Genomic DNA, 8532 nt, shown 5'->3' with positions numbered 1-8532 from the left:
AAAAAAAAAAAAAAAAAAAAGAGAGAGAGAGAGAGAGCACTAATTATGTTTTTCGCAAGGTCTCTTCCAGGTCTTATTTAATTTCACTGCTTGCCTACTTTTATGGACAACAGCTTTTGTACCACAATGTCAAAACTAACATTTTAAAAATCTGCAACTTGGTTTCAAAGATGCAGTGTGAATCATTTGTATTCATGATTGTAGCACTCGATAAGCTCTCGTAAATAATGCAAAACCAAAAAGAAACCAAATTTGAAGCACTTCATTTGCTGTCTTTTGATGATTAAATTTAACATTAACTGTTAAACAATTTTCTTGCACCTTTTGTATTTAATGGAGTAAGACAAAGACATTTACTAAACAGAATCAGGGTTTCCACTAATCTGTAATAAAATATTCCTAACTTTTCAATGACCAAAATTTCAAATTTTCCTAATGTTTTTAAATAATTAATTTATGTTGCTATTTTCTAAAAGAAATAACGATAATGCTGCCTCCAGCTTCTCCATGGCTGCCTATTTCACTCTTATTTACACAGAACTTTGCACATCCATTTAAAAATAAAAAGAAGGCATTTTTAAAGTTTAGGTGATAGCAGCCTGGAGAATGACATTTACCCTCAATTTATTACTAGTGAATTTCCATGATTTCTCCAAGATTTAAAGAAAATACCTGATTAGTGATTGTTCCTGACCATTTACAGCTTGCCTGACTTTCCAGAATGAGCACACCTTGAAAATTTCTGTAAAGTTGTTTATAAAAATCAGGTACATACATATTTTTTAGATTCTAAGTTGTCAAATAAAAACGCACATAAAATAACCACCCTTTTTGTTGTGAACTTTGTAAAAAAAAACATATTTTTATTAATGCTTCTTAATATTAGGCACAAGTAAATTAAGATTTATTTATATTACAACAAAATAAAGTGATGTACCATTTTTTCTATTTAAAAATAGTTTTTGCAGAACAAATACAGGAATGCCTTCCAATAACTTTATTTAATGTTCCAGTCAAGTAATGGTCATTATTGATTCATGTCACCATGGTAATTGCCGCACTTTTATACGGAGTGAAGACAGAATCTAATGGGCCATTAGTTGAAGTTGACAACTTCATACAGAAAGGAAATCCTCAATCAATACACCGCTACAAAAATGTACATGCTGAAAAATAATAACATAGTGCTGGTGGAAAACTTTCCAAGTATAAAGTAAAATTTGAAGAACCTTGCAGAATAATACCTGGAAAAAAGAAAAAAAGAGAACAATGTTGGTGGAAAACTTGGCAATTATACAGTAAAAATCTGAAGTGGTAATTACAAAACAAAACCTGATTAGGAAGATATATTTAGGCGTGCTAGAAGTACTTCAAATGGCTGTGCATAATGGACAAACGCGTGTTCATTCTGCTCTGAAAACAGTGTACGTTATGTCGGTGCTTCTCGGCGTATGGCCCACAGAGAAAAAAGACGGCAGAGTGAAACCAACTGGTGGTCACCAAAACAGAGAATGTTCTCTCCAAGTCTCATGCCACGCCACATACAACTCCCTGGTGTTTATACTTGTGGTCGTGTGGTGTGGTTACTGCATCACAAACAAAATCATAAATTTGGATGACTTGGTGAAGGATTCCTTCGACGTGACACAAGTTTTCACCGACTTACTGTCCCTAGCAACAGCTGTTTCATCAGTAGTATTTTGCACTGTACTGAAACGTAAACAGTTCAGAAAAATGATGCAGGAATTGGCTCGCATAGATGTCATGTTGGTAAACAGAGAGTCAAACATTCACAAGAAAGTCAGTGCTATCATTTCTTTGGCAACAGCTATGTCTTTAATATTCCTTCTTGCTCGCCATGGACCAGAAATGTGGCTTAACGAAACTACAACGTCAACTCTCCTTGAGCTTTTGAAAGTTTTGGAGCATCTCATAAGCACATGTGTGATTCTACAGTTCTCAGGTTGTGCAACGCTGCTGAGATACTACATGATAGCTTTGAACGATCAACTCTCATCGAGCACACAAATCCCGAACTGCAAAGCAGTTTCCCAAGACACCATCTTGCATTCCACCTCCAGCAATAGCGATGAAAGGGCTGTGACCACGAGTATCGGAAATCTGCGGGAGATGTACTTGATCTTGTGCAAGGAGGTAAAGTTGATGAGCAAGTGCTATGGTGTGCCAGTTCTTTTAGCTTTGCTGTACATATTCACGTCTGTTGTGAAGCATCTGTACAGGGCGATCCTGAACACCAATTATTCACAAGGAGCGAAACTAATCGGCGTCGAATCAGACAGCCTCATCTTGTTCCTCTGCTTCATGTCCATTCACGTAGGGAGTCTGATGATGATAGTCGCATCTTGTGAGAAGGTCGGTCAAGAAGCTGCACAAACTCCTCTCATCGTCCACGACCTCCTGCTCTCTCCATCCCTGGACGAAAGCACTAGGATGCAACTGATGCTGTTCTCCCAGCAACTACTCAGGAACAGGATAGTCTTCACAGCCAATGAATTTTTTTGTTTGGAGTACACCTTCATTCATGCCTTCTGTGGGGCTGCCAGCACCTTTATTGTCATTCTCCTTCAGTTCCGCCAAGTGAAGCAGTGAATGTTATTGCATGTAATACAGGTAATTGTCAGTTAACATTCTAGTACACACACTTAAAACTGACTGAATAGTGATTAGTGTACACGTTTAGATGATAGCAGCGTTTAAACTTAATGTTTAGGCAGATTTTTAAATATAGGTAATATTCTGGTGTTTTACTATGCATGTAACTTTTACCAAGAAACTTTATTTCTTACTACACAACGTTTTAATTTTAGAAAATTTAGAAGTTTTATCATTGATAACTACATAATATTATACAATTAACAAAATTATGAAAGTGTAATGAATAATTGAGCCACGTGTTTGTGATAATCCCGTGGTCTGTTGTCCAAAAATTCCTTTATTTATTCAAAAAGAACAATCATAAATATACAGTACACTCCCGATTATCCGCGAAATTAAGTGGCAGGGCCACCGCGGATAATGAAAATTGCGGATAAGCAAAAGAGCCGAAAATAAGAAACAAAAAAGGAAACATTAATTTCAACTTTAAAATCTAAAAATTTATGTACAGTAAAAGTAACAATTAACAGTAAAAAATTTTTAAATGATGCTAAAATTTTAGTATTTTACTGAATAATTATCATACAATACATTTCAGTAATGTAAACATAAAAGTGTTCGGTACTTGCTTCGTAACAAGGATACAGTACTGTACGTACTCAGAGACTTCATTAGACACTGCGTGAGTTCCGAGAAGACCTGTGGCATTTTACTGTATACTGCACACAATACACTTGTCAGTAGAGTTCAAATTTGCTCACTTGTAATAAAATAAAGATTTACATATGTGCTGCATTTTTTCGTAGCATGTGCGGATAATAGGGAGTTTACTGCACCTGGTAGCACTATCTATTAGGCAGTATAATGATTGAACAACTGAGATTTTTAGAGTTAATACTCAAAGGAATGAATGGGATCTGTTAGAAAAGCTAAGAGTAAAACCAATAAATAAATGTACCAATTTTAAGAATTAGAAAATTTTTTGGTAATGTCTTGGTAAGTTGAAACACAATATTATATATCATATAAGTTGAAAATAAATGTCTCTTGTGTTCAAATAGCATTTTAATATCCAAACATCTAGCTTTTATTTAATTTTTAATTACAATTTAATGTTGGAAGATTTTTATCTTCGTGATAATTCATAGGCCATAATTTTTTCTACAAGAATTAAGATTTATTTATACTAGTCAGAATCCACACTTGTTCTTTCAGTACACAAGTTATGTATAGGGTTTGTTCGTAAAATAATGCAAGGGAATTTATTGTGAAGAGACTGTACGTCACAAAGCATTAGGACCCCTTGGGCTACATGGGGGGATGATTGGCTTCACAATGCGCCCAAGGTCAATCTGCTCCGAGCAGTGGTTGCGACAGTATCATTGATTTTGTAAAACTTGTCTCGAAGACCATGTCACGACACACGATGGAGCAAACCGTTGAACACCGGTACGTGATCATGTTCTGTGCTGAATTCGGAAAAAGTTACCGATATCAATTAATTGATCCAGCAAGCCTACAGGGACTCTGTTTTATCATCTTCGCAGGTTTCAAGGTGGTTGAAGATGTTAAATAAGCACCAGGAAGAGATGAATGACAACTTTTGCTATGGATGGTCATCAACCAGCAACACCAATGGAAATGTGACTGCTGTGCGTGACTTGTTGAACTCTGACCATCGAATGAGTATTAGAATTACTGCATAGACACTGAGCCTTTAAATAGCCACTATCATGACAATGCCCCTAGTCACACAGATCTGCGCATCCATTAATTCCTGGCAAAGCCCCAGCCCCCTGTCCCCACTTGGCTCCCGCAGACTTCTCTGTGTTTCCGAGAATTAAGACTGCCCTCGAAGGACACGACTATGACAGTACTGAGGCAATCCAAGCCACCGTGGCGACTGCTCTGAACCAGGTTCTCAGCAGGGGTTTTGTCTTTTACCGATGTCAGAGACTGCTCAATCTTGTTTATGGGTTTGAGAACTGTATGAATTTCATGCTTTCTAAGAATTCTTGCCACTTGGTCAGAAATTCCTGTTGACATAAAAAATTAATGCTTTATTAGGAAGATGTTCTTTCTTTTTCTATTGAAGTGGTTTCATGGCTTTCCTGATTTCTGACTTTGAATAACCATTCGCTTGAAGAGCACTTGTAAGATGTTTCATTTCCCAACTGGTAAGAACCTCAGTAGGTAACTGCTCCCTGATGATGGCGACTGCAATGTTGACCGTAACGTCGGTTAATTATTCGCCAAGGACACTGCTACAACCCAGAAGCCAAGCTACTTCAGACAGTGGCAGTGAAAGCCTGCGAACATTATTAACGAACCTCTATGAGGAGGAAACTGCCACCTCAGCCAGAAGATTTGACCAGCTGAGACAAAAGAAGTCAAAACTTCTTAGTTCTCTGGCCTTCATGAAAAGATGCAGAGACTACAAGGTTCTTCCTAAGTTCACAAAAATCCACCAGAACTTCCAGACTCCAGCAGCCCAACAAATTTACCACTGAGCCAGCACTGCTATTTTGCAAGAAAGAATACACCAGACCAGAATACATTTGCATTTTAATGTGAAGGAACTTTTAGATCTGCACCTGAAACTTGCCAGTTAACTATCACCTGCAACTAGGGATACTCTGGACAGAATAACAGCTCAACAAGCCTATACAACTTTGTAACATTCCACAGCACGACAGTGTAAAAAGTTCTCAGAGCTCCATAAGAACAAGATTTCACCTTTTATGGACAAAAACAGAGTTGTTGTCAATCTGTCAAGCAAACATCTAGTTGAAGCTTCTGTTTCTCTTTCAGCCAAAGGCATGAACTTTGCAGTCACACCTAAGGCAATTCCCACAGAAGATATCATCTCTGGAGTAGAAGATGCCATTAGTCGCCTGCCTCCAGTCACAGCTGATGAGATTCGCTTGGAAACAAGAGTACTTCACAATGCCAAGCCTCCCATGCAAAACAGCAACAGGGAAGAAAGAAAAGCACTGAAAGACCTTCGCAGTGACAAAGATGTCGTGATTCTAAAGGCAGACAAGGGAAATGTGACTGTGGTCATGAATACTTCAGATTATGAAGCCAAGATCCATAAACTTCTTGCTGAACGTACATATGCAGCAGTCAAGAAAAATCCTCTAAAACAAATAGAATCAACCACAAAGAAACTGGTTACCGTATCAAGCTTAGAATAAAACTGTCAGAAACATCTGGGCTTCCGAAGATACATAAGAAGGACATTCCTCTTCGCCCAATAGTGAGTGCAATCGGCTCTCCTACCCATGCACTAGCCAGATACTTGAATGGATTAATCCAACCTTTAGTACCCACTCCGGCTTCTCATGTCGGAAATTCTGCGCATTTCATTTCTATTCTTAAACAACTTTCTCTTCAACCAACAGATCTCCTAGTCAGCTTTGATGTGGTTTCACTCGTCACTAAAGTCCTGTCCCAGAAGCCCTTCAAATTCTCCTCACACACCTGGGAGAGGACAATCTGAGCAGACATAGTGAAGCTCACATAACACTGTGTTTCTTCGACCTTCTTTTCATTCAAGGGGCAGATCTACAAGCAATAGGAAGGCATTGCTATGGGCTCGCCTCTCTCTCCCCTATTAGCTAACATTTTTATGGCCGAATTTGAGGAGAAAGCATTAAGTACCAGCCAGCTTAAACTCAAGTGCTGGTACAGGTATGTTGATGACACCTTTGTTATTTGGAGCCATGGAAAAGATAAGCTATTAGACTTTCTAAAACACCTGAACAGCATCCATCTGAACACACAATTCACCATGGAGGTGGAAGTAGAAGCGAAATTACCTTTTCTGGATGTCTTGGTCACAAGAGCAAAGGATAATCACATCGGCCACATTGGCCACTGTGTTTACAGAAAGCCAACCCACACAGACAGGTATCTACAGGCAAGTTCACACCACCTTCCATCTCAGAAGAGAATAGTCATCTCAACTTTGGTAAACAGAGCTCGAGCTATTTGTGAAGAAGACAATATTGGGGAATAAATGAAACATCTTACAAGTGCTCTTCAAGCAAATGGTTATTCAAAGTCAGAAATCAGGAATACAGTAGAATCCCGCCGATGCGACCCCCCTCTGATGCGTCCATTCCGTTTATACGACCGTTTTTTGAGAAACCGTGAAAAATTTGAGCAGAGAAAGTAGAAAATTTGAGTAAAGTCGGCTGAAAAACAAGTCTGTTAAAATTTGTTGGGCGCTATGTGTTCACGTTTATCTTGGCGAGAGCTGTACTGTAAGCAGGCAGGCATACAAAAGATGGCTAAAAATAGATACCACCCCTCTAGACTGTCCTCTAGACTGCCCTCTAGACATAAACAAGATTGAGGGGTCTCTGACATCGGTAAAAGACAAAACCCCTGCCGAAAACCTAGCTGGTGTGTATACGATTCCATGTTCCTGTGGCAAGGTATATATAGGACAAACTGGCAGACGAATAATCACAAGGGTTAAAGAACACATCAGTGACTACAAACATGAAAACCCACAATCAGCTATAGCAGAACAATCCATGGAAACCAGACACAGCATTTATTTTGACCAATTCCATGCCGTATCCAACATCCGACAATACAAGAAAAGATACATTTGAGAATCAATAGAAATATTAAAACACCCAGCAAACATTAATAGAGACGATGGCTACAAATTAAGCAAAATATGGAACCCACTCTGTAGAAATCCTCAAAACATAGCTCCACAGCCAACATCAGACAGATAGCCCCTGATTGGCAAAACAGCGCAGCCAACCAGAAGAAAGGAAGGCACTGATTGGCCCTCAGCGGCAGCCAATCAGGAAGCACCTTCCCCTCAGGCGAGAGTATATAGACAGGACAACTGGTAAGAACCTCAGTAGGACAGCACATTGAGCACATTACATGACAGAGCACAGATTGATTGAGCGCATTACATTGAGCACATTCACATGAGCACATGAGCGCAGAGAGGACATTGGGCTTCGTGGAGTGAACATGTAGCTCCACGAACATTGTCACGAACATTGTCACTTTTCGCCCCAGTCGCCATTTTGTGAACAGTTATGAACTACCGCGAAACAAAGCTTCGTAGGAGTAAATAAGAGAGAAAAACACCGGAGGCGTTAGAGCCTCGTGCCTAGCCGCGAAGCCCTGGCTAACTTAGCCCCAGGGCTGGTCGGACTGTGGGTGTATTTTCTCCCTTCTTTTGTTAGGCGTTCGTAAATTGCCCGTCAAGCACCACCCCCTCTCCACCATGGCGTCTAGCCACGAACTTTCTGTGGAACTGTGCCCAACCAGTGTCAGTGAGTCACCCATGGAGACAACTTCAACAACAGGGACAATACCAAAGAAGCGGAAGCCGGAGCAACAGCTCTGCTACCCTTCCAAACAGCACAACAGGGACCAACAAAACACCACACCGAACACGGATGTGCGTCAAACAACAGTGTCAGGCGAAACGCCGCCCACACAAGGCCTTCCACACCCTCCTAACCCCACACAGAGTCAAACCCCGGCAGAACAAGGGGCCCAGCCAGCACGGCCGTTTCGGTCAGCCCCGATTACAGTCATCCACACAGTCGAAAATCCCTATCATGTTCTTTATGATGCGCTGACAGGACAGGGGCTCACTTTTTCCGCTAAGAACACTGAACGCGGCACATTGTATGTGTTCTCCTCAGTCCCCGACTATCACAAAGGACTTCATATCATAGAAGCCTCCAAAGTTCAACATTTTGTGTCCCGTGCGGCAGCTGAAAAACCAGTGAAACTGGCAATTAAACACATACCTGCAGGCACCAGTCCACAACGGATTACTGCAGAGCTGCAGGCAAAAAATGTACCAGTGCTGGTTGTACACCAGCTGTACAGTCAACGAACCAGAGCTCCCTTAAATATGTTCCTGCT

The sequence above is a fragment of the Bacillus rossius genome, chromosome 1 (assembly GCF_032445375.1).
Source record: "Bacillus rossius redtenbacheri isolate Brsri chromosome 1, Brsri_v3, whole genome shotgun sequence".
In the NCBI taxonomy this organism is placed as follows: Eukaryota; Metazoa; Arthropoda; class Insecta; order Phasmatodea; family Bacillidae; genus Bacillus; species Bacillus rossius.
This window is presented reverse-complemented; position numbering follows the sequence as displayed.